Consider the following 26192-nt stretch of genomic DNA (forward strand, 5'->3'; position numbering starts at 1 on the left):
ACTTGGTTTCTAGGTGCAGAACCGCTAGGCAATGACCCCCCAGCAGTGTGTCCTTCCCAGCCTTACTCCTTGGAACAAGGCATGTGCTCAAAAGGCAGTTTGCAAACACTTGACAGTAAAATACCAACACTTGTTCAGAACAGACTTCACAAACGCCGCGTGGTCGAGAAAGCACTCGCTCACTTTGCTGGGTTCGGCAGAGATGCCTCTTACCCCAGATTTCTGGGAGGCTGGAAGGACACTTCAGAGAAACTGTCTTTCCTCCCGAAACCGTGAAGGGCAGCCCTTTCCTCTGGAGAGGACGCTCCTGGTTGATTAAGCTGCAACTCAATTATAAATACTTTAGCCCCAACTTGGGAATAAAATGGGTGTTATGCACTTCAATGGACAAAGTTATTTATGTTTTTGCCTCACTGGTTGGCAAGATATTCCGGTTGGGGTTAGAGCGTTTGTTTCAATAGCTCCTGCCTGACAGGACTACTTCAGTCTGGCTTTGCTGCCATCAGACGCTGCTGGACTCGCGCGGGGAGTGCAGAGCGTTTAATGCTGGGACATCAGACGGAACAGGGAACTGATGAAAGCTTCAGAATGAACGTTGAGTCCACGCAAATCTGATGCTGCCAAACTTCAGAGAACCTGGGTCTCCTGGTCCACACGGAGATCAGACGACGGGGACACTGAGTGCCTGGCGGCCACTCCCCTAGGCGGTCCCCCGGGATGAGGCGAGGCCCCACCCTCCGGCTCCACCATCCAGTCCAGCACTGTCCTTGGCCGCGGGCACTGCTGTCCTTGGCTGTGGAACCGAGCGCCAGGCTCTCTGAGACAGCACCTGGTCCTGGCTTTCAGGAGAGGACGCGTGGAGACAGAGGCGAGGTGGCCATGCCGATGAGTGATCCAAGCAGTGCCAAGCTCGGCGGCAGATGGCGCAGCCGCCGATTTCCAGGACAGTTGTAATCCTTGGCCCTCATTCGGCCTCTTCCCGTCACTCACATGGCACGGCTTTCCTGGCCTCAGGGGTGTGGACGGGGGGCCGTGGCCATGGTTGCAGGACCCCGGCCCCAGCGCAGGCCAGCGTCTCATCCCAGGTGAGCTAATGAAGATCTGCAAAGCCACCAGAGTTGCTGAGAAGAGAAGAGGTGTTTGTGGCACTTCAGCATGGGTGCAAAACGGAGGGAGCATTGCAGGAAATCAGGACGTGCATTGGACGCGGGGCCCGGGGACCTGTGAGGCCACCAAGTCAGACGGTGGCAGCCGAGGCCCGTGGCGGGGCTGGGGCGGGTTCACAGTCGGCTTGACAAGGCAAGGTGGTGGCGGCCAGCGAGGCCCAGGGCCCCTGGGTGTCAGCAGGTGAGCAGGTCAGGCGGGCACAGCCCGGCGCTGCAACACCTCTCCAGCGCCTCGGTGCCTCCCCTCTCCAAGGGCTGGGGCGAGCCGGGCTTGGCTTGGACTTGCGCTCAGCTGCACTGGGGCCTCTCAGGCAGCAGGCTGGACACCCAGCTCTCAGGAGGGGCGTGGGCTTGTCTGCAATGCAAGAACAGGAGCCAAAAGCCAACTTTCTTTTATACCAGATTCACCTGTGGTCATTCTTCTGACTTTGCCCAAATGCGCTCAGGGATGACAGGCGGACGGTGAGCCAGCCCTGAGGGTGGTGGCGCCTCCAGTGTCCCGTGTCAGACTTGGCTTCTTGGATGCTGGTTTATTCCTTGACACCGGATGGGGAAAATACTCTGAATTACCACGTCCAGGGTGCCCACAGGACCTCCCCTCACGGCTGGTGGGAACAATGCACCCTCCAACGGGCATCCGGGGAGGGTCTCTGGCCAGCAGAATCTCCAGATGGAAGCAGAGGGGAAGGGAGCCCCAGGGCCTGGAGGAGAGAATCCTCATGGCCAAGGGGGCACGAGGAAATGGGGTGGTCACTGCAGGTCATCTGCTCTTATGCAGTCATCAGTGTGTAGGGATTCCTGATGCTTCATCCTTACTTAAAATTTTTCTCTTAATTAATATTAAATTATCCTGATTATGCTGGGTCTTGTTTTAATTTTTGCCTAGGAGTCTCCTTGGACTGATTTTTTTTCTTTTCTTTTTTTTTGAGACAGAGTCTCGCTCTATTGCCCAGGCTGGAGTGCAATGGCGTGATCTCAGCTCATGTAACCTCTGCCTCCTGGGTTCAAGCGATTCTCCTGCCTCAGCCTCCTGAGTAGCTGGGATTACAGGTGCCTGCCACCACGCCTGGCTAATTTTTTTTGTATTTTAGTAGAGATGGGGTTTCACTGTGTTGCCCAGGCTGGTCTCGAACTCCTGAACTCAGGCAATCCACCTGCCTCGGCCTCCCAAAGTGCTGGGATTGCAGGCGTGAGCCACTGCGCCCGGCCTGATTTTTTTTTTTTTTTACATTCACCCAGTATGCCCCTGCTGAGCCTTGCTTAACATTTCTGTCACTTTATGTGGGTTGCCATTCAGAAATACATGTAGTTGGATTTCATTTTTTTATCTAATTGGAGACAATGCATCTGTTTAATGGGCACTGTTTCGACCAACATATGGGATCTAACCTCTGTCATCTTCGTTGTTGCCTTTTTAAACGCTTTCTTGCTGTTTCATTTATTTTAACTTAATGTAGGGACCACATTTTCTCTTTAAAACCTCTGCAGTGCATTGGAATGTGCGTGCTCCTTGAAAACATGACGTAAGCTCTAATTGCCAGAGTTGAAAATGATGCAGTGTATTTCCAGTCCTTGCCAACACACTTCAGGACTTCTGCGCACTTTATACTCTTCCTACTCCTCTCCCATCTTTTGGTCTTTGTAATTTTTGAGACAGGGTCTTGCCCTGTCGCCCAGGCTGGAGTGCAGTGGAGCGATCACAGCTCACTGCAGCCTCAACTTCCTGGGCTCAAGTGAGCCTTCTACCTTAGCCTCCTGAATAACTGGGACTATAGGTGTGCACCACCACACTTGGCTAATTTTTTTTTTTTTTAAGACAGGGTCCCACCATGTTTCCCAGGCTAGGAAGAGAATTCAAATAATAAGTATAAAGAAGTGATATGAGAAAATCACTGGGAAAATTGAGATACTGCATTGTTTTGAAATCACTCATCACTTCATTTAAGAATATTTTTGGCCGGGCGCAGTGGCTCATGCCTGTAATCCCAGCACTTTCGGAGGCCGAGGCAGGTGGATCACAAGGTCAGGAGTTCAAGACCAGCCTGGCCAACATGGTGAAACCCTGTCTCTACTAAAAATACAAAAGTTAGCCGGGCGTGGTGGTGGGCACCTGTAATCCCAGCTACTCGGGAGGCTGATGCAGGAGAATCGCTTGAACCCGGGAGGTAGAGGTTGCAGTGAGCCGAGATTGCACCACTGCACTCCAGTCTGGGAGACACAGCGAGACTCTGTCTCAAAAAAAAAAAAAAAAAGAATATTTTCACAGAGAATGCCTTCAGATCCACTTGTAAATTTAAGAGACACTGCAAAGTTGCTAGCGCTGTTGATTTATTAGGACTAGTGAGTGCAATCAGTGAGCTGACGTCTCAAGCTGGTGAGAAGAACCAGCCTCCAAGATGAATATAACTTAAATAGCCCAGCAATAAACATTGTAACAAATGTAATTTTCGTTAACAGGCATTTATATTCTCAAGGACAGACAACAAAAGATCTTTGAATGGGTGGATAGTTCAGGGAAGTCTTTGATTATTTTGTAGACATTTAGACAGAAAGTCAACTTTTTGGTGATGGGATGTGGAATAAGTAGAGACCGAAGTCCAAGTTACGGAAGTCGGAAGTCGTGTGTAAATGTCTGCAACTTCCCCACCCGTTGTAACAAGAACCTGGGCAGAGGCCAGGTTTGCAGTGGCAAACACTTGTATCAACAGCCTCTCACGGTGCTTCTCCAAGGGCCGCTGAGATTTATGACCTGTGAAACCTGTTACAGTTGCAGCTGAGACTGAACAAGGTACTGTGGAACTTACAATGATGGACTTCTCAAGCTGCCCCACTCAGAGGTGTGTGTCATGTTTCTGAGTAAGTGCCACACGGGGTCATCTCGGACGCCAGGTGTTAACCTCCCATAACGGTTCCAGAGCATTCGGTGCTTACAAACCTGCTCCCATGCCCCTCCGTGGCTGTATGTAAATACTGCTCAGCACCGAGCCCTGCAGTGCACTGCGATTACCCTTCTTAGAAAGTCTTTTCTTTGTTCTGTCGTTCACTTTTTTTTTTTTTTTGAGACAGAGTCTCGCTCTGTCACCCAGGCTGGAGTGCAGTGGCATAATCTCAACTCACTGAAAGCTCCACCTCCCGGGTTCAAGCGATTCTCCTGCCTCAGCCTCCTGAGTAGCTGGGATTACAGGCACTCGCCACCATGACTGGCTAATTTTTGTATTTTTACTAGAGATGGGGTTTCACCATGTTGGCCAGGCTGGTCTTGAACTCCTGACCTCAGATGATCCACCTGCCTCAGCCTCCCAAAGTGCTGGGATTACAGGCGTGAGCCACCACGCCCGACCCCTTATTTTTATCTTCTAACACTTCAACTGAATTTTTAATTTCTGCATTTATATTTTTAATTTCCAAGAGCTCTTTTCTGTTTTCTAAATTTTCGTTCTCTTTACAAGTTTTCCTCTGTTCTCTGTGTTGTCTCTGGGCTCTGTTTTGGGAGCCCCCAGGTAAACTGGGGTTCCAGTGTGTGAGAGCTGGCAGCCCTGCCCTAATGGGAAATGAATGGGGCCAGACCCGGTGCCTTTCACGGAATCCTTCTTTCACCTGGTGGATGGCTTGAACCATAGTTACCCAACCCATGGCTGGGGGCCCCTCACACAGGACACTTGTTCATACTGGCAGATGCCCCGTGGCTTGTGTCTGCCCCATGTACAGGCTATGCCTGCCTGGCCATCACCCTGGCACAGGGACTCCAACTTTGTGTTCCTCCCAGACTCCTGGGGGAAAACCTGACCTGGGGTAGCCCCTGGTTCTTCAGATTTAAGGCACAGATTCAATCCACCACTGCAATAGGAAACAAGTTCAAGGATTTTTGCTACAGATCCTGGCAGAGAGGATGCCGTGTTTCGGGGGCCATCCTCCATCTCCGGGTCGCATGAGGCAGGAATGAAGAGTCAGGAAGAGGGCCAGGTGCAGTGGCTCACACCTGTAATCCCAACACTGTGGGAGGCCGAGGCGGGCGGATCACCTGAGGTCAGGAGTTCAAGATCAGCCTGGCCAACATTTTCAGTCTCCACTAAAAATACAAAAATTAGCTGGGCGTGGTGGCGGGTGACTGTAGTCCAAGCTGCTCAGGAGGCTGAGGCAGGAGAATCACTTGAACCCAGGAGGCAGAGGTTGCAGTGAGCTGAGATTGCACTACTGCAATCCAGCCTGGCAACAGAGTGAGACTCCGTCTTAAAAAAAAAATCAGGCAGAATGGGGACAGCTAGCATGATTGTAAGAGGAAGTGGAGTGTGGGTCCCTTACATTTGCAGGCAGATACCTGTACGGTCCTTTCAGAGCAAGTGGTGGAAAAGCAAGGGTTCCACCTGCTGGATGGGAGAGAGGCCTCTGAGTTCACATGTCTGGCCGCTGGCTTGGGTCGCCCAGGTGTGGCTCTGCCTCTGATGCCCAGGCAGTGGCCTTTGCTGTGTCATTTTGTTACAAGCTCCTTTTCTGTCCATTTAGCTTGCAGCTTTCTTTGTGTCAGAGACTTTCCCTGGATGCACATTTATGTTTCAGCGAGTCAGGAAAAGCTGTTGGAAGTCTTCTGTGCGTGTGTGGGAATTCTGGGCTTACCTGTGGGGCGAACATGGCGAGCTGGCTTTTATGCTCGGGAATCCGCACAGGTCAGGCCCTTTAGGTCTTTCGGGGAGTGTGGCTCCATCTCCCCAGAAATGGATTCTGTGTGGCTGGATGGCGGACCCATGAGCAGGGCAGTGGACTGAGCTTGCGTGAGGGTTCTGTAGGTTGCAGATATTCCCTGAACTCTCTGTTTTCAAGGAGTCGCTTCTTCCCTTTAGGATTGGTGCCTGAGGATTGGTCTGAGTCTGGGGGTCTCTGGTTCAGTTTCTCCAAGGAAATGATTTCTTGATATCTCATTGCCACGTGGGTGGTGGGCCCAGTGCCCTTTATACAGACCTTTCACTATCCCTCGTGTCTGCCCCACTCGTCTGACAGCAGGGCCTCCAGTCCCAGAGTCTTCCTGGGGTTCCGCCCAGCTGGTCAGCTTCTCAGCAGCATCTCCCTCTGCAGAGCCCATCCGTGCACCTGCTTTCCATCATCCCCAATCTGATACCTCTGCAGAGCCCATCCGTGCACCTGCCTTCCATCGTCCCCAATCTGATACTTCTGCAGAGCCCATCCGTGCACCTGCCTTCCATCGTCCCCAATCTGATACTGCATTTACCTGGGCTCTCCTCTCTTGTGTTATTCTTGTGAAATTATACTATTCAGTTTCTCTTTTTTTTTTTTTTTTTTTTGAGGCAGAGTCTCACTCAGCCACCCAGGCTGGAGTGCAGTGGCACAATCTCGGCTCACTGCAACCTCCGGCTCCCAGGTTCAAGCAATTCTCCTGCCTCAGCCTCCCAAGTAGCTGGGACTACAGGTGTCCACCACCACACCCAGCTAATTTTTGTATTTTTAGTAGAGACGGGGTTTCACCATGTTGGCCAGGCTGGTCTTGAACTCCTAACCTCATGATCTGCCCACCTCGGCCTCCCAAAGTCCTGGGATTACAGGTGTGAGCCACCGTGCCCAACCTGTTCAGTTTCTTTACTCCCATCTTAGTGGGGTTGTGGAAAGGCGCGTCAATAAGCATATATGTTCAATCCATCATGTTTAAACAAAACTCAGTACACTATCATTTGTAAGGGTGCCTGGCATTAGGACGGCCAGCATTAGGACAGCCAGCATTAGAGCAGGCAGCATTAGGACACCGGGCATTAGCCTTAGGATGCCCAGCATTAACACACCCAGCATTAGGATGCCCAGCGTTAGGACACCCAGTGTTAGGACGCCCAGCGTTAGGACACTCAGCGTTAGGACACCCAGCATTAGGACACTCAGTGTTAGGACACCCAGCGTTAGCATTAGGACACTCAGCGTTAGGACACCCAGCGTTAGGACACCCAGCCTTAGCGTTAGGACACTCAGCGTTAGGACACCCAGCCTTAGCGTTAGGACACTCAGTGTTAGGACACCCAGCGTTAGGACACTCAGCGTTAGGACGCCCAGCATTAGGACACCCAGCGTTAGGACACCCAGCGTTAAGACGCTCAGCGTTAGGACACCCAGCATTAGGACGCTCAGCGTTAGGACACCCAGCGTTAGCGTTAGGATGCCCAGCGTTAGGACGCACAGCGTTAGGACGCTCAGCATTAGGACACCCAGCGTTAGCGTTAGGATGCCCAGTGTTAGGACGCTCAGCCTTAGGACGCCCAGCGTTAGCGTTAGGATGCCCAGCGTTAGGACGCGCAGCGTTAGGACACTCAGCATTAGGACACCCAGCGTTAGCGTTAGGACACTCAGCGTTAGGACACCCAGCGTTAGGACACCCAGCATTAGGACACCTGGTGTTAGGACACCCGGCGTTAGGACACCCAGCATTAGGAACCTGCTGGGATTACAGGCATGAGCCACTGTGCCTGGCCCTCAAGTATATTCTTGAGTTTTGCTCTTGATGTGGTCAAGTTACTTAGAAAGAGTTTGGTCCTCTCTTAGTTTGGAACTTTGCTAGGTGGGATTTGAGCAGTATTCTGTCTGAAGATAATTTCCCCACACTGAAGCCCATACCCTTCTTATTACTCTGATGGACACCCTGTGATTTATGACTTTTTCTTCTCTGTTTGTTGGGAACACTCTCATTAAAAGGCAGAATTGTCAGATTGGATAAAAAATCAAGACCCAGTTCTGTGCTACATACAAGAAACCCACTTTAAATATAAAAAGACTCTGCTGGGCGCGGTGGCTCCTGCCTGTAATCTCAGCACTTTGGGAGGCTGAGGCAACTGAATCACCTGAGGTCAGGAGATGGAGACCATCCTGGACAACACGGTGATACGCCTATCTCTACTAAAAATACAAAAATTAGCCGAGCGTGGTGGTGGGCGCCTGTAGTCCCAGCTACTCAGGAGGCTGAGGCAGGAGAATCACGTGAACCTGGGAGGCAGAGGTCGCAGCGAGCCGAGATCATGCCACTGCACTCCAGCCTGGGTGACAGAGCAAGACTCTGTCTCAAATAAATAAATAAATAAATAAATAAATATATAAAGACTCTAGTCAGGTAAAAGTGAAAAGATAGGAAAAAATAAGAAGAAAACTTGAGTGGCTATATTAATATAAGACCAAGGAGATTTCAGTGCCAGAAATATTGCCAGGGATGAAGGAAGTCATTTCCTGGTGATTAAGAGGTCAGTTAATCAAGAGGACATCATGGTCTCAACTGCTTCTGTACCCAACAGCTGAGTTCCAATATATGTCAGCAAAGACAGAAGGAGATCACAGGAGAAACACACAAACCCATAGTTTTAGCTGGAGATACTCAACTCAAAAACTGGTACCCAAAGGACAAAGAAGCAGAAAGGACAGACAGGACCTGAGCAGCACAGCCAGCCAGGCTGACCTGCTTGATGTTCACAGACGCTCTGAGCAGTGACAGCAGAGCAGGCCTTCTTTTCAAGCACACATGGGGCATTTGCCAAGACAGACCATATTCAAGGCCCTGAAACAAGTCTCAGCGCACGTGAAAGGGTTTGCGTCATGCAAAATATATTCGCCCAACTACAATGAAATGCAATGAGAAATAAAGAAAGGTATCTAGAAAATCCTCCAAACAGTTGGAAACTAAAGAACACACTTCTAAATAGCCCACGAGCCAAGGAAGAAATCAAAGTGGAAATTAGAGGCTGGGTGTGGTGGCTCATGTCTGTAATCCCAACACTTTGGGAGGCTGAGGAGGAAGGATTGCCTGAGGCCAGGAGTTCCAGGCCAGCTTGGGCAACATAGCAAGATCCCATCTCTATGGAAAAAAAAAATTAGCTGGGCACGGTGGTATGCACCTGCAGCCTTAGCTGACTGGAGGCCAAGGTGGGAAGATCACTTGAGCTCAGCAGTTTGAGGCCAGCCTGGACAACCTGGGCAATGTAGTGAGATACCATCTCTATAAAAAATTTAAAAATTAGCTGGGCACAGCAGTGTGCCCTTGTGGTCTGAACTACTTGGGAGGCAGAGGTGGGAGGAACACTTAAGCCCAGGAGTTCAAGGCTGCAGTGAGCCATGATCTCACCACTGCATTCCAGCCTGGGTGACAGAGCAAGGTCCCACTTCTTATTAAAAGAAAAAGAAAAGGAAATTAGAGGCTGGGCGTGCTGGCTCACACCTGTAATCCCAGCACTTTGGGAGGCTGAGGCAGGCAGATCACCTGAGTTCAGGAGTTCAAGACCATCCTGGCCAACATGGTGAAAACCCGCCTCTACTAAGAATACAAAAAATAGCCAGGTGTGGTGGCAAGCGCCTGTAATCCCAGCTGGGGCAGAAGAATCGCTTGAATCCAGGAGGTGGAGGTTGCAGTGAGCCAAGACCACGCCATTGCACTCCAGCCTGGGCAACAAGAGTGAAACTCCAACTCAAAAAAAAAAAAAAAAAAAGAAAAAGAAAAAGAAGAAAATGTGCAAAAGATTTGAATAGATATTCCCCCAAAGAAGATACGGGAATTAAAGGAATGATTATTAAGGATATATGAAGATGTTCGGCAGTGCTGGTCACAGGGACACACCACAGCGAGATGCCACCACACCCACTAGGGCAGCCGGAGTCAACAGAGCCACTCACGCATGTGGAGAAACCCACGCCCTCATGCTCTCCAGTGGGAGCTTAAAATGGCACAACCACACTGGAAAACAGCTTAGCTGTTTCTTAAAAAGCAAAATAGAAATTTAATACACAACTGAGCAATTCTGCTCCTAGACGTTGACCCAAGAGAAATGAAAGCACAGATCCGCACGGACGTGTGCAGGAACAACCCACGGTTCACGCACAGGTGGGCGGGTGAAGGAGCTGTGTGCATCCACGCCGTGGGGTCCTGCTCAGCATGGAGAGGGGTGAGCTCCTGATGTGACGGGGCATCCCAGAAAGCAGCAAACTCAGTAAACGGGGCCAGTCCCCCTGCCTGCTGCAGATACCACATATTGCCTGCATCCCTTTATATAAAGTTCTAGAGAAAGCCCATAATCCATAGTGACAGGAGGTAGGTCAGTGGCTGGAGTGGTGGGTGGGAGGGGCCACACAGGCCACCATGAAACCTGAGGGCTGGACGTGTCCACCGTCTTGATTGTGGTGATGGCTTCACACACATATACACGCATCGAAACAGACTTAGGGTATGTCAATTACCTCCATAAAGCTGTTTAAAAGTTGGGTTCTGAGAGTTACGGAGGATGCCTACCTTTGTGATGGTCATGAAGTGGTCACACGTGGACCCCACGGCCTGAGGTCCCCCCCATCCCCTCAGGCCATGTGTCAATGTTCAAGGCTGAGTGAGGGAGGGAGGCAGGGCAGAGGCTTGGTGGCCACAGGGTCCGTTTCAGTGAGGGCGGGAGGCAGGGCAGAGGCTTGGTGGCCATTGGGCCCTTTTCTGGGGGAGAATGGGAAGCTTTGGCCAGGCCCTACCCCATGCACTCCTGCCCTACTCAGGGCTGAAGGGGCCTTGGGGAGTCATCCCCGTTCCACTGTCTGTGGGCAAGGACGTGGGGTGGCAAGAGCCACCCGACAGCCCTGAGAATAGCACCGAGATACGGTTCACAGCGTTAAGAGCATAATCGTGTTTGAATATTGAACTATCCTCACTTTGCTAAAATGAGCCCCACTGAGTACTCACTGTGTTTCCCATGGAATTCAGTAAGGAACGCCAGACACTCCTCCCGCTCTGGCCCAGCGTTCAGCACTGACATTCTTGCTGGAGCCCGGCCTGCCGCCCGCACACTCAGACGCTCTCTCTATCTCTATCGCTATCTCTCCACCAATGTCTGGCATCGCTCTTATGTTAATTTCACAAAAATAACCCAGAGGATTTCCTTTTCTCCGTTCCAAGAACATTCTAAATATCATTGGAATTATCTGCTTCTTGAATGTTTGAAAGAATCCATCTGTGAATTCTTAGACATCGTTCTCAGATTTTTACAACGGGTTTTAAAGACAATCCATTTCATTCAAGTTTTTAAGTGTATTAGGAAAGTGTGTGTAAAATATTATTTGACCATTTATTTCCTGTCTGGGTGTGGCTAGTTCTCAATCGTTTCCCCTCATTTTGTGTGTCCCGGGCTTCTTTCTGTCTTCTCACTCTGAGCAGCTGCCTGATGCCTGTTTTATGGGAGGTTCAAGACCCACCTCCTGAACTGCTGACTCTTGACGTTTGTCTTTCTGGACAGATTCGTTTTGCTGTTAGCTTTGCAAACTCCTTTCCTCTGCCTGCCTTGGTTGGTTTGGTTGCTTTTTCTCTGGCGGTTGGAGTGAGGTGTGTTTTGCTGTGTGTGCCTGGGCTTGCCAGGAGCGTGAGCATTTCAGGGAGCGGACAGCATGGGCCAGCCCTGAGATGCCGCTGGATCGAGGCCTCAATATATCCAGTTCCTGGAGATGTGGTCACTGTGGTTTTAATATTTTCCAACTCATCTGTTGTTAGAGAGATGTTACATTTACAAGGGTCCAGGGGGAGGATTTTTTTTATTTTTTATTTTGAGCCAGGGTCTTGGCTCACTGCAACGTCCACCTCCCAGACTCAAGAGATTCTCTCGCCTCAGCCTCCTGGGTAGCTGAGACCACAGGTGCACGCCACCATGCCTGGCTAATTTTTCATAATTCTTTTATGGAGACAGGGTTTTGCCATGTTACCCAGGCTGGTCTTGAGCTCCTGGGCTCAAGCAATCCAGCCACCTTACCCTCCCAAAGTGCTGGGATGACAGGTGTGACCCCCGCACCCAGCAAGGATTTTTTATTCCTGGTTGTGCTGCACCTGTGCTGTGACTCTGAGCCAAAGCACGGAGCCTTATTTCTGCTCTGGAAAACACATTGAGATTAATATACATCAAGAAAGACAAATGTCAACAGAGGTGGCCTAACATTTTTTTAACAGGTGAGATTATAAATCATTTAAAATGTATGCTTCTCTGTTTTAAAAAAAATGTAAGGCCTGGCAAGGTGGCTCACGCCTGTAATTTCAGCACTTTGGGAGGCCGAGGAGGGCAATCACCTGAGGTCAGGAGTTTGAAACCAGCCTGACCAACATGGTGAAAACCCCATCTCTACTAAAAATACACACACACACACAAATTGGCTGCACATGGTGGCACCTGCCCGTAATCTCAGCTACTTGGGAGGCTGAGGCAGGAGAATCTCTTGAACCCAGGAGGCAGAGGTTGCAGTGAGCCGAGATTGTGCCACTGCACTCCAGCCAGGGCAACAAAGAGTGAAACTCCATCTCAAAAACAAAAAAAAATTTAAGTTCTGGGATACATGTGCAGGATGTGTAGGTTTGTTACATAGGTAGTAAATGTGTACCATGGTGGTTTGCTGCACCTGCCAGCCGGATTGCTGAGTCAAATGGTATTTCTGGTTCTAGGTCTCTGAGGAATCGCCACAGTCTTCCACAGTGGTTGAACTAACTTACACTCCCATCAACAGTGTAAAAGTGTTCCTATTTCTCTGCAACCTTCCCAGCATCTGTTGTTTCTTGACTTTTTAATAATCACCATACTGACTGGTGTGAGATGGTATCTCATTGCAGTTTTGATTTGCATTTCTCTAGTGATCAGTGATGCTGAGCTTTTTTTCACAGGTTTGTTGGCCGCATAAATGTCTTTTGCTTGGGTTCCTTGTAGATTCTGGACATTAGACCTTTGTCAGATGGATAGATTGAAAAATGTTTCTCCGATTCTGTAGGTTGTCTGCTCACTCTGATGATAGTTTCTTTTGCCATGCAGAAGCTCTTTAATTAGCTCCCACTTGTCAGTTTTTGCTTTATTACAATTGCTTTTGATGTTTTCATCATGAAATTCTCACCCTTGCCTATGTCCTGAATGGTACTGCCTAGATTTTCTTCTAGGGTTTTTATACTTTTGGGTTTTACATTTAACTCTTTAATTCACCTTGAGTTAATTTTTGTATAAGGTGTAAGGAAGGGGTCCAGTTTCCATTTTCTTCATATGGCTAGCCAGTTCTCCCAGCACCATTTATTAAATAGGGAATCCTTTCCTCATTGTTTGTTTTTGTCAGGTTTGTTGAAAATCAGATGATTGTAGGTGTGCAGTCTTATTTCTGAGTTCTCTATTCTGTTCCATTGGTCTATGTGTTTGTTTTTGTACCTATACCATGCTGTTTTGGTTACTGCAGTCTTGTAGTATAGTTTGAAGGCAGGTATACGCTTCTCTTTTTTGTGGTAAAATATATAGCATAAAATTTACCGTTTAAATTATTTTAAGTGCACAATTCAGTGGCATTAAGTACATCACAATGTTGTGCAACTAACACCTCTATTTTCAGAACTTTTCATCATTTCCAACTGAAACTCTGTCTACATTAAACACTCACTCCCCACTCACCTTCCCCCAGCCCCTCACACCCATCACTTTACTTCCTGTCTCAATGAATTTGGCTACTCTAGGGACCTCATGTAAGTGGAATCTTACACTATTTGTCCTTTTGTGTCTGGCTTATTTCATTTAGCATAGTGTCCTCAAGGTTCACCCATGTTGCAGTCTGTGTTGGAACTTAATCCCTTTTTAAGGCTGCATAATATTCCATTCTTCTACACCACATTGTGCTTGTCTGTTCATCTGCTGATGGACGCCTTGGGTTGTTTCTCTGTCTTGGTTATTGTGGTTAATGCTGCTATGAACAGGGGTATGGAGGTATCTGTGAGAGTCTCTGCTTTCAGTTCTTGTGGGTCTATACCCAGAAATGGAATCGCTGGATCATATGGCAATTCTATGTTTAATTTTTTGAGGAACTGCCAGACTGTTTCCACAGCAGCTGCGCTGTTTCTCATTCCCAACAACAAGGCACAGGGTTCCAGTTTCTTCACGTTGTTGCCAACACTTGTGATTTCCTGGTTTTTGATAATAGCCGTCTGAGTGGGTGTGAGCCGTATCTCATTGTGGTGCAGACTGACACCCGGCCCTTGTAAGCATTCCATGAGAGCTTGAAAGGAACACCTGTTATGTTTTCAGGGTTTGGGTTCAGTGTGAACCTGGTGTGTAACCCTCCGATCCTCCTTCTGTCTTTAGATAATCATAACAACATGGGCATATTCATACATGATTGTTTTTCATTTCTGCCTTCCAAACATGGGCTCTGCGACGCGCTTGTCTGCCTGTGGCTCTCCGGCTACAGCGCCCACAGCAGCCCCTCCCTCCCTCTCCAGGCCCCGGGCTTCCCTGCCGTGGATGTGCGGTGGCCGTATGGCCACACGCCCAAGATATCACCTTGTCTCCAGCCGCACGCCAGGGCCGCTGCCGAGACAGACGGTGTGCGAGCGTGTGTGGGCACGTTTCTCCACAGAGGAGCACCCACCCTAGCAGGCCGCCGCCCAGGAGTGGGACGCTGGGTGAACTCCACACGTGCTGGGCGCCGTCGCACTACGTTCCAAAATGGCCGTCGCACTACGTTCCAAAATGGCTGCCGCCTGCGTTCCAAAATGGCTGCTGCCGCCCACCTTTCCCGTAGAGGCTGAGCAAGCAGCTCCCCACGCTTGCCGGCCTCCGGGCTGACGACCGCCAGAGCCGTCTCTGTGACTCTGCAGGCACTTCCCGAGCCCCCGCAAGGTGCGTTTCCACTTCTTTGTGACACTTGGGTTGAGTCTCCTCTGACATCTATTCTGCCATACGAACCTTAATTTTATCCAAAGCCCCAAAAAGAATGAAAGCGTTGGAGTTTAAGCTGGAGGTGCGATCCGGATTACATACAATTGCACATTATTATTGATGCGGCTGCCATCATTATGATATTAAGCCTGCCCACCAAAAATCTGGCATGTCTTTCCAAAACCATACAATTTAAATCGATGATGTTTTTCTGATATAGGTTCTATAGATTTCCTTGTTAAATTTATTTCTAAGTAGGTTATATTTTCTTACTTATTGTATGTTTTCCTCATTATTGTAAGTGGAACGTCATTCCTGTTCCTGTTTCTAGCTTGTTCTTGACAGTGTGGGGGAAAGCTATTAATTCTGAAGTATGGATATTGTATTTAGCCATGCTACCACATTCCATGATGAGTTCTGGTAGGTTTTTACTGCACTGTCTTGAGTTTCTTAGAGATAGGATCGTGTCATCAGGAAGAGAGGTGGGAGAGATGGAGACAGAATTGTCTGTCTTCTTTTATGATATAACTCTTATTACCATCCTGTGTTGACGGGAATACGTTCGTGGCTGTGGGACTGTCATGGAATCTCCCTTCACAAGCCTAGATGATGTAGTCTCCTACACGCCTAGGCCATGTGGCGCAACCATTGCTCCGTGGCTGCAAACCTGCACAGCAGACACCTCACTGAACACCACAGTAGTGTTAGCACCAGGATGAGGCTGTGCATCTAAGCATAGAAAAGGCACCGTGAGGCCAGGCGTGGTGGCTCACGCCTGTAATCCCAACACTTTGGGATGCAAAGGTGGGTGGATCATTTGAGGTCAGGAGTTTGAGACCAGCTTGGCCAAACATGGTGAAACCCCATCTCTGCTAAAAATGCAAAAATTAGCCAGGCGTGGTGGCACACGCCTGTAATCCCAGCTACTTGGGGGGCTGAGGCACAAGAATGGCTTGAACCCAGGAGTGGAGGTTGCAGTGAGCCAAGATCACGCCATTGCACTCCAGTCTGGACAACAGGTCTCAAAAAAAAAAAAAAAAAAAAAGAAAAGGCACCATGAGAATTCGGAGCTGTCGCCTCCCAGGGCACTGTTGTACACGTGGCTTGCTGTTGACCGAAACGGCGTTATGTGGCACATGACTGTGTCTTATTTTCTCATGCACTTCACCGGAACCTCTGAAACAGCGCAGAATCGCAGAAGCAGCTGTGTGTCACGCCCTCGGTCTTACTGCAGGCAGATTTACTGTTCACCATTGTCCATTTTCTGCTTTTCTCTTCATTAATTATCTCTTCCTGTCTTATTTGGGGTTATTTTGTTTTGTTTCTTTTAAATTTCTTAAGATGGCAGTGAAGTTCCTATACTTTCTGCTCTTCTTTAAAATGAAAGACTATGAATTTCCTCCCAAAAAAGTTTTAGTCCTGGACCCTAAGTTTAGACATCTAGTGTTTATCTTTCATGCTTTCTGGAATTTTTTTTTTTTTGAGACGGAGTCTCACTCTGTTGCTCAGGCTGAAGCGCAGTGGCGCAATCTCGGCTCACCGCAACATCTGCCTCCCGAGTTCAAGCAATTCTCCTGCCTCAGCCTCCTGAGTAGCTGGAATTACAGACATGTGCCATCATGCCCGGCTAATTTTTGTATCTTTTTAAGTAGAGACGGGGTTTCATGATGTTGGCCAGGCTGGTCTCAAACTCCTGACCTTGTCATCCTCCCGCCTTGGCCTCCCAAAGTGCTGGGATTACAGGTGTGAGCCGCTGCGCTCGGCTGCTTTCTGGAATTTTTACAGTTTCAGTTTTTATTTCCTCTTCAATTGAAGGGTTACTTACGCCCTCGTTTCTAATATTTGGGCTTCCATAGTTAGTGGTTTGGTCATGTTTTTAGTATTTGTAACTTGATTAGATTATGATCAGGGAAAATGGCGTGTAATATCTCTAGCTTTTAATTTGTTAGGGCTTCTGATCAATTTCATAGTGGTGCAATTTATTTTCAATAACAATTTCCCTCTTAAGGGTACACTCCAATGAGTTTCACCATCACCGTGGTTAAGTCTGCCTGGCCCCAGGCAATCTATATTTTCTTTCTGTCACTATAGATTAGTTTGCACCCAAATGTACATACATGAAATTAAATAATTTGTATCTGGCCTTTTACACTCAGCATAAAGACTTTGAGATTCTCCCGCGTTGTTTGGTGTATCAGCAATTCGTCTGTCTCTGTTGCTAAGTGATGCTCCCTGTGTGGACATACCACAGTTTGACTATTCACCTGTTGATGGACATTTGAGTTGCTTTCTGGTTTTGGCTGTTACAAATGAAACTACCATGAACATTTCTGTTCCTGCCGTTGTGTGAACTTAAGTGTTTGTTTCTCTTGGGGAAACACCTAGGAGTGGAATTTCTGGGTCATTTGGTGGGCGTGTTCAATTGTACAGGAAAATGCTCAACTCTTGGCAAAGTGGTTGTAGCATTTCCCTCCCACAAGTGTGCATGAGTGTTCCAGGTCCTCCACCAGTGTTCCTTGCCAACACTTAGCACAGTCAGTCTTTTTAATTTCTGACATTTGAGTAGGAATGTGGGGGTATCTCTGTGTGATTTAAGTTTGAACTCCCTTATGACTGACATGTCAGTCAGCTTTATTTGTAACAGCCACGTGTGTCTTTTCGTGCAGTCGTGCGTCACGTAACAAAGGGGACAAGTTCTGAGGACTGTGTCATTAGGTGACTTTGTCGTTGTGTGAACATCAAAGAGTGCACTATTGCACACCCAGATGGAGCAACCCTGCACACCCAGGCTGTTGAGGCTGTTGGGGGTAGCCCGGTGCTCCCAGGCACAACCCTGCACAGCACGTGACTGCCTGAATGCCGCGGCAGTTGTAACACAGCGGTGAGTATGTGCATACCTAAGCACCTCTAAACATAGAAAAGCTACCACGTGGTACATCTTACAATAGCTGCGACATCATGTTGTGCTACATCGTCCATGACTATACTTAGTTGCCATCTGTTTCTCTTCTTTGGTGAAATGTCTTTTGTCCACTTTAAAAATCAGGTTGTTTGTGTTCCTGTTATTGAGTTGTAAGAGTTTTTTGTGTATTCTGAATATAAGACTTTTTTTTTTTTCTTTTGAGATAGACTCTTGCTCTGTCACCCAGACTGGAGTGCATAGGCCTGATCTCAGCTCACTGCAACCTCCACCTCCCAGGTTCAAGCAATTCTCCTGCCTCAGCCTCTCGAGTAGCTGGGACTACAGGCACGTGCCACCACGCCCGGCTAATTTTTGCATTTTTTTTTTTTTAGTAGAGATGGGGTTTCACCATGTTAGCCAGGCTGTTCTCAATCTCCTGACCTCGTGATCCGCCCGCCTCAGCCTCCCAAAGTGCTAGGATTATAGGTGTGAGCCACTGCGTCCGGCCAACCTTTTGTTTTTTTGAGACAGAGGCTTGCCTTTTCGCCCAGGCTAGAGTGCAGTGGCACGATCTTGGCTCACTGCAACCTCCACCTCCAGGGTTCAAATAATTCTCCTGCCTCAGCCTCTCAAGTAGCTGGGATTACGGGCGCCCGTCACCATGCCTGGCTAATATATATATACATATATCTACATACACACACACATATATGTGTATATATACACATATATGTGTGTGTGTGTGTGTGTGTGTGTGTATATTTTTTTTTTTTAGTAGAGACGGGGTTTCCCCATGTTGTCCAGGCTAGTCTGGAACTCCTGACCTCAAGTCATCTGCCCGCCTTGGCCTCCCAAAGTGCTGGGATTACAGGCATGAGCCACTGCGCCCGGCCATGAATATAAGATCTTTATCAGATGTGTGGTTTGCAAATATATTCTCTCAGCCTGTGGTGTACCTTTTCATTTTTTAAGACAGTGTCTTTTGAAGGTGTTAAGAAAAACTCAAACTGTTTTTCCCTCTGCCCTCACTCCACAAGGATAATCAACACAGAAGACGTCTGTGACCAAATGTATGAAGGTTTTCCCCCCCTCACCAAGCAAGCAGTCAGTCCTGCAGTGGACAACAGCAGGGTGCCCTCCAATTCAATTCCATTCTGATGCTGTCTACCTGGAGACAGCCTCAGAAACCCCGCGTTGAGGGCTCAATCCCACAAGGCTGCCCCCTCCATCCCACCAGTCGCAAGTCCAGGACCCTAGAATGTCTGAACGACCAGCTTCAAGTTGGGGTTCATGCGACCCCCTCTTGGGTTTAATTGCTAGAGCAGCTCACGGAATTCAGGGAAACACATGCCTGTGGTTTATTACAGAGGATCTTTTTATTTTTTATTTTTTGAGATAGAGTCTCCCTCTGTCGCCCAGGCTAAAGTACAATGGTGCAATCTCGGCTCACTGCAACCTCTGCCTCCTGGGTTCAAGCAATTCTTGTGCCTCAGCCTCCCGAGTAGTTGGGATTAGAGGCACATGCCACCATGCCTGGATAATTTTTGTATTTTTAGTAGAGACGGGGTTTCACCATGTTGGCCGGGCTGGTCTCGAACTCCAGACCTCAGGTGATCCGCCCGTCTCGGCCTCCCAAAGTGCTGGGATTACAGGTGTGAGCCACCGTGCCCAGCCTACAAAGGATATTTTCAAGGATACACATAGCCAGATGAAGAGACACATGGCCAAGCCTGAAGGGTCCCAAGCATAGGAGCTTCCACCCCGTGGAGTTGGGGTGCCACCCTCCTGAGGAGCTTCCACCCCGTGGAGCTGGGGTGCCACCCTCCTGGCATGTGGATGAGTTCTTTGCCTTCCTTCCAGCCTCCATGCCCAGCTCTCTGGAAGCTCCTGAACCCCGCCTCTTGAGGAGACTCCATGGGGTAGGCATGGTGGAAGAAGCATGGACGTCCCCGTAGAAATGCCACCGATGAGAAGGGCGGGATCTAAACCGAGCAAGGCCTGTCCAGATTCCTCTTGGCCTCTCTCTGCAGCGTTCCTTCCTCCAGGGCACGGGGCAGGGCCCCTTCTGAAATGAGGGCTTATGAGTCACCATCAGGAAGTCAGGGGAAGATCTGAGTCCTGCCCTGCACAGGTGAAAGGAGGGCAGAAGGTCAGAGAGAGGGGTTCTGTTTCCTGATTCTAAAGGGCCCCAATATTATAACAAGGGCCATGGGAGAGAGACGCAGGAGCCATAGAGGAAAACATATGTGTATATATATATATATCTCATAATATCACAGAAGAGCAAAAATGTTTAATGTTGATGAAATTCAATTTATCAATTTTTCTTTTTTAAGATTTATGCTTTTGTCACTTAGACAAGAAATCTTCGCTTAAGCTAGAGTCCCAGAAATTTTCTCTTATGTTTTCTTCTAGAAGTTGTATAATTTCAGCTTCGACATTTAGATCTATGATTGATTGTGAGTTCATTTTTATATAAAGTGTCAGGTAAAGGAAAACATTTACCTATGTGTTTATTTTGCACATGGATATTGAATTGAGCCAGTGCATTTCTGAAAGCACTATCTGGCCGGGCACAGTGGCTCACGCCTGCAACCCCAGCACTTCGGGAGGTTGAGGCAGGCAGATCACTTGAGCCCAGGAGTTCAAGACCAGCCTGGGCAACATAGCGAGACCCTGTCTCTACAAAAAATGTTTTTAAAAAATTAGCTGGGCATGGTGGCACATGGGAGGCTGAGGTGGGAGGATCAGTTGAGCCCAGGAAGTTGAGGCTGCATTGAGCCTCTGCATTGCAGCCTGGGCAACGGAGCAAGACCCGTCTAAGAAAAGAAAGCAGAAGTAAGGACTAGCCTCACCCTCATTGAATTCCCTCTGCAGCTCTGTCAAAAATCGTTTGACGATATATGTATGGGTCTATTTCTGGACTTTCTATACTGTTCCATTGATCTATATGTATGTCTGTTCTTTTTTTTTTGAGACGCAGTCTCACTGTCACCCAGGCTGGAGTTCAGTGGTGCCATCTTGGCTCACTGCAACCTCCGCCTCTTGGGTTCAAGCGATTCTCCTGCCTCAGCCTCCCAAGTAGCTGGGATTACAGGCACGCGCCACCACACCCAGCTAATTTTTGCATTTTTAGTAGAAACGGGGTTTCACCATGTCCATCAGGCTTGTCTCGAACTCCTGAGCTCAGGTGATCCGCCCACCTCTGCCTCCCAAAGTGCTAGAATTACAGGCATGAGCCACTGCGCCTGGCCTATATGTCTGTTCTTTTGTTTACACCATACTGCCTTGATTATAGTAAGTCTTAAAGTGAGGTTGTGGCCAGGCTCGGTGGCTCAGGCTTGTAATCCCAGCATTTTGGGAGGCCAAGGTGGGCAGATCATGAGGTCAAGAGTTCGAGAACAGCCTGGCCAACATGGTGAAACCCCATCTCTACTAAAAATACAAAAATTAGTTAGGCGTGGTGGCAGACGCCTGTAATCCCAGCTACTCGGGAGGCTGAGGCAGGAGAATCACTTGAACCCGTGAGGTGGAGGTTGCAGTGAGCCAAGATCCTGCCACTGCACTCCAGCCTGGGCGACAGAGCAAGACTATTTGCTGAGCACCTGCTGTGTGGCAGGCTCGGCTCTAGGTGCCAGGGATGCAGCTCTGAGCTGACTGGCGTGCCCGCTCCCATGGGGCTTTCTGTTAGCGGACTGGCAATCAGAAGCAAACACACAACAGACGGCACCATTTCAGGTAACAGCACAACTACAAAGGGAAATACAGCTGGTGACGGGCCAGAGGGTGGCAAGGACTGTGTTTTTCTTTGCCTGCATTTATTTGGCATTCATGTTCAGTTCTACAATCAATAAGAATATGTCTGTGTGTTGTGCAGGGGTACAGTTTTATTCCTTCCCATCAAGTATCCTGTCCCATCTGGGGATACTGCATTCTTTCTCCAGGGTCCTGAGGCTCCACCTGTCTCTGGTCCCACGTGTGGGTCCTGTGTCCGTGGGGGTCTGGGGACGCGCTCCCCACTCTGGGCCCATTGTCTGTCTTCCTCCTGCTGCACCATTATCATTCTGTCTTGGTATCTGGTGGACCTCACTCTCCTCTTTTTCCTTCAGGTGTCTGTCCTGGCAAATGGGCCTTTTGCAGGTCTGTATGCAACACTCAGCTTGTCAGATTTCACAGAATTTTCTTCTTAACTCTTCGGAGTTTGGGGAGGATGGACGTCTTTACGTGTGGAGTTACCCAGCCCAGAAAAATAACAAGTGTCTTTATTTAGATATTATTTAATTTTTCATTCAATTCTATAATTTTCCCGTTTTATTTCAAGTTAAAAAGTATTTTTCCATTCTTAAAAATTAACATTGGGCCGGGTGCAGTGTCTCATGCCTGTAATCCCAACACTTTAGGGGGCCGAAGCAGGCGGATCAGGAGGTCAGGAGTTCGAGACCACCCTGGCCAATACGGTGAAACCCGTCTCTACTAAAAATACAAAAATTAGCCAGGCGTGGTGGCGCGTGCCTGTAGTCCCGGGTACTCAGGAGGCTGAGGCAAGAGAATCGCTTGAACTCGGGAGGCGGATCTGGAAAAGTGGTGACGCCCAGATGAAGTCTTCAGTGGGTGGTCACTGGCACCATGTGCAGGTCTCAGCTTTGACGAACACTTGGTGGCTGCAATGTCAGCGTCTAGGGAGGCCCAGGCACCGCATGCAAGAGCCCTCTTATGCAATCTTTGTGACTCTTCCATAAATCTACAATTATTTCAAAATGAAGCTTTAAAAATCAACTTTAGGGCCGGGCGCGGTGGCTCACGCTTGTAATCCCAGCACTTTGGGAGGCCGAGGCGGGCGGATCACGAGGTCAGGAGATCGAGACCACGGTGAAACCCCGTCTCTACTAAAAATACAAAAAATTAGCCGGGCGTGGTGGCGGGCGCCTGTAGTAGTCCCAGCTACTCGGAGAGGCTGAGGCAGGAGAATGGCGTGAACCCGGGAGGCGGAGCTTGCAGTGAGCCGAGATCGCGCCACTGCACTCCAGCCTGGGCGACAGAGCGAGACTCCGTCTCAAAAAAAAAAAAAAAAAAAATCAACTTTAATGGATGTAGTATTTACATACATATTATGTATAATGTACACGAAATTGAATGCAGCCGTTGTCATTGTATTTACCGTGTAAGGGAACCCTGAGCAGGGTTTTGACCTCAGGGGCGGCTGCTCTATATAAGCAGATCCCCCCGGAAACTGTCTGGGCGTCTCGGGAGCGTCGGTGCCACTCCAGCAAAGGTCTGGGAGGTGGGCTCCCGGGAAGAGCCTCAGGGCTGGGAACGCTGCGGCCCTGACCCCACCCTCCCCGAAGTCTGCAGAGGAAACGTCTCAGCTTCTGCCCCGTCTGCTACCGCGAGTTGGGGTGGGTGGTGGAGTCTCAGCAGGGCCAGAGGGCAGGGAGGCGCCGCGATCTGCACCGCCCGCCCATTTGGGGCGAGCTCCAGGGTGGGAAGGGCTCCTCCCGCTAGGACTGAGCTCCCTCCCCAGAGGGTTTATCCACCCGTGCCGCTGTGGGGGGCGTTGCCAGCCCCGTCATTGCCGCGGGGTCGTGCCCGGTGCGCCCCCCCACCGCCTCCACCTCTCACGGGGGAAGCTGAGGCTCAGAAAGCGAGGGAGGGGTGGGGTCGGCCCCTGTGCGTCGAGGCCAGTAGCGAACCCCAGCCAGACTGCGGGACCCCCAGCCTCGGATGCGATCCCCCTGCAATCAGAGTCGGGGTGTCCCAGCCTCAGGCACCACGTGGGACCGCCCCGCGCCGCAGCGGCCTCCTCTGGAAACGGGGGCGGGTCGCAGCGCCGACCTTCTGCGGATGCGGGGTGCAGCTCACGCTTCCAGGGTCCGGCGGGGTCGCGGGGTGTCGAGGTTGAGGCTGGCGGGGTCGCAGCAGCGCTCGGGGCCGCCCGTTCTGCGCCGGTCCCGCCGCTCCGGCGTCTGTGCCAGGAGAGCAAATGGCACTTTGGGTTTCTGTGCCAGGAACAAGCTTCCCGCAGTTTCTGTTGCGCTCCTGGCTGCGCCCAATTCCCAGCTTTTGGAAGCGGTTCTGGAGGCGGCTCCGCGCAGTACCCGGGCCCGAAAAGCGGGGGGCGTGGGCGGCATCTGTGACGCTCCCCAGGTTCGCGGCGGGTCCCTCTGAGCCTAGTGGCTTTGCAGCCTGCGGGGAGCACGAATCCTCGGCCCAGTCCCGGCTTCTTAGGGGTGGACCTTCCAGAAGCCTTTGGCACCTGGACCAGCCCAAGGCTCAAGTGGGGCCTCCACACTCTCAGAGCGGGAGGGCCCCCCACAGGCACCCGTGGAGCAGAGCGCAGCACACCTGGTGCTCTCTAAATGCCCGCTCCCATGATTAGACCCAGAGCCTACGTGATGAGCTGGAGGGAAAGGGAGAGGCCAGCCCACTGAGCTGCACCCCAGCCAGGAACCCCTTCAGTCAAGAGAGCAATGTGGGGAGAGGCCAGACTCACCCACCTCCTTATAGACGCCAGTCCTTTCCAGGAGGGAGAAAGAGCTACCTGTCACTCACTTTAGGGTGAATTAGCTTTTCTCATGGGGGTTAAGATTTGCACGAAGGCAGGACTGTGGGGGCTGTCCTTGCCTCCCCCACACACCTGCCAGAGACAGCCCGCCGGAGGCAGAGAGATTCCGGTCCAATGACTGGGGACTGTTAGAAGAATCTAGGAGCAACTCTACTGTGACCCAGTTTCCCTTGAGTCATGGGCCTAAAATCTGCTTTGCAAAACGTTGCAGATGTGGCTGAGAACTGACCACAAGGCTCTTAGCTTTCTGTTGAGGAGTCCAGATCTGTGCCATCAGCCAAGTGCCTGGCATAGGCTGCCGGCCTGTCCCCAACAGCGACAAGGGCAGCAAGAGGGGCTCGTTCTCCCCACACCCCACTGCCTGTGATAGCTTCAGACAGCCAGGATATGGGGGGCAGGGAAACAGGTGCAGTCGGAGGCGCCTGCAGGATGCAGGTATGGCCCTGTCTGAGTGACACCTTCAGCCCAGAGCACTCAACCAAAAAGCTATTCTCCTCCCACCAACAGCTGGGGGCCTTCCACATGACAGCTCCTGCCCACCCTTGACAGGGAGCTCACTCCTGAGTGACTGGCAGAGGCAGCACTGGCACAGATAGCTACAGGCGAGGGCGTCGCCCCAGGCTCTGTGTAGCATGGAGCTTCCCAGTATCAGAATAGTAATGGCGGGGGGGGGGGGCACCCAGAGTGCCAGGGACACGGAGCTGCTGAATTCACAGAAACGAGGTGGGGGGGGCACATCTGGATCCAGGTGGAAAGTGGCTGGGTGGTGTTAGCCCAACCCACCATTTCACCTGACATTTATACCCGAGGCATGGGCTCAGCTGGTCGGGGGCATTCCTTAGGAGGTCTGGCATCCAGAAGGCAGAGCCCAGAGGCAAGACCTTCAAGGAGGGGCAGAGCCAGTGCCTGACCACCGAGGAGCACCTCAAGAGGGAGCCCGGTGGCCGCGGGGGGAGAGCGGCATTTGCAGGGGCAACCTGTGGCCGGAGTCCCCTCACACACACAAGGCTGGTCCAGGAGCACCCCTGCAACGCTGAGGGCTGTGAGTGGCCGTGGGGGAGCCTGGCCGCTCTGCCAGGTCACCTCCCTCAGTGACACCTGTGTGCTGGGTCCAGCCAGCTTGCTGTGCTCCCTGGAGCTGCCTAGGGCCAGGGCTCCCCGCAGTGCCTGCTGTATTCAGAGGCTGTAATTATGCATCTCTGTCCTGTGGGCTGAGTTGCAGAGCTGTTTAGGGAGGTGTTTGTGGGGCCTGTGAATCAGCAGCTCATGAGAAAAGTAGTGACTAGCACTGCAGAGCAATTAGGGCCTGGGTGCCAGCAACGAGCGGTCCCCTGCAGCCCCAGCAGGGCCCCTGCCAGCCCCCATGCCAGCTTCTGCCCCAGGGGTCAGACTTGGTGACCTTGCCTCTGACAGCCAGCCCTGCCCCTCAACCCACTGCCTGCATAGATGGCTGAACCGCACCACCTCCAGGAGGCCAGGCCTCTGCTGGACACAGGACCAGAGAAGACGCATCAACCCCTGGAAGCTCACACACAACCACAAGACCACAGGCCTGATCACACAACCACATGTAAACCACACACGCGCACAACTACACAGCCAGGCATGCATATTACACACACACACAGAGAACCACATACAGACATACAACCACATGTGCACACACAAACACAATCACAACAGCCACACGTATGCATAAGCACGCAGTCACACACAGGTGCATACAGGTGCACAACCACAGCGCCACTCTCCCGCCCCCCACGGAGTTGCCTGTGTCCCCTGAGGAACAGAAAGCAAAGCAGGAGACCCCAGCACACTAGATCGAGGGTCCCCAGCAGGAGGGTCGGGGCCAGATGGAGGTGGGAGCAGCGGCTGGAGGGTGGTGGGGGCAGCCA

At 50.5% G+C, this 26192-nt stretch overlaps 1 protein-coding gene across 2 annotated transcripts in view; it reads left to right on the forward strand.

Moving 5' to 3' along the window:
• CPLX1 (complexin 1) overlaps positions 1 to 26192 on the forward strand; it is a 40548-nt gene that overhangs the window by 6888 nt on the left and 7468 nt on the right. Inside the window, exon 1 of one of the 2 annotated variants that reach the window (XM_032135293.2) lies at positions 14657 to 14794. The exons of the other annotated variant lie outside the window; for it this stretch is intronic. The gene's annotated coding sequence lies outside the window, so the exon portion shown is untranslated. Of the gene's footprint in view, positions 1 to 14656; positions 14795 to 26192 lie in introns of those variants that run through there. 2 annotated transcript variants of the gene reach the window in all.

The sequence above is a fragment of the Hylobates moloch genome, unplaced genomic scaffold (assembly GCF_009828535.3).
Source record: "Hylobates moloch isolate HMO894 unplaced genomic scaffold, HMol_V3 SCAFFOLD_17, whole genome shotgun sequence".
Lineage (NCBI taxonomy): Eukaryota > Metazoa > Chordata > Mammalia > Primates > Hylobatidae > Hylobates > Hylobates moloch.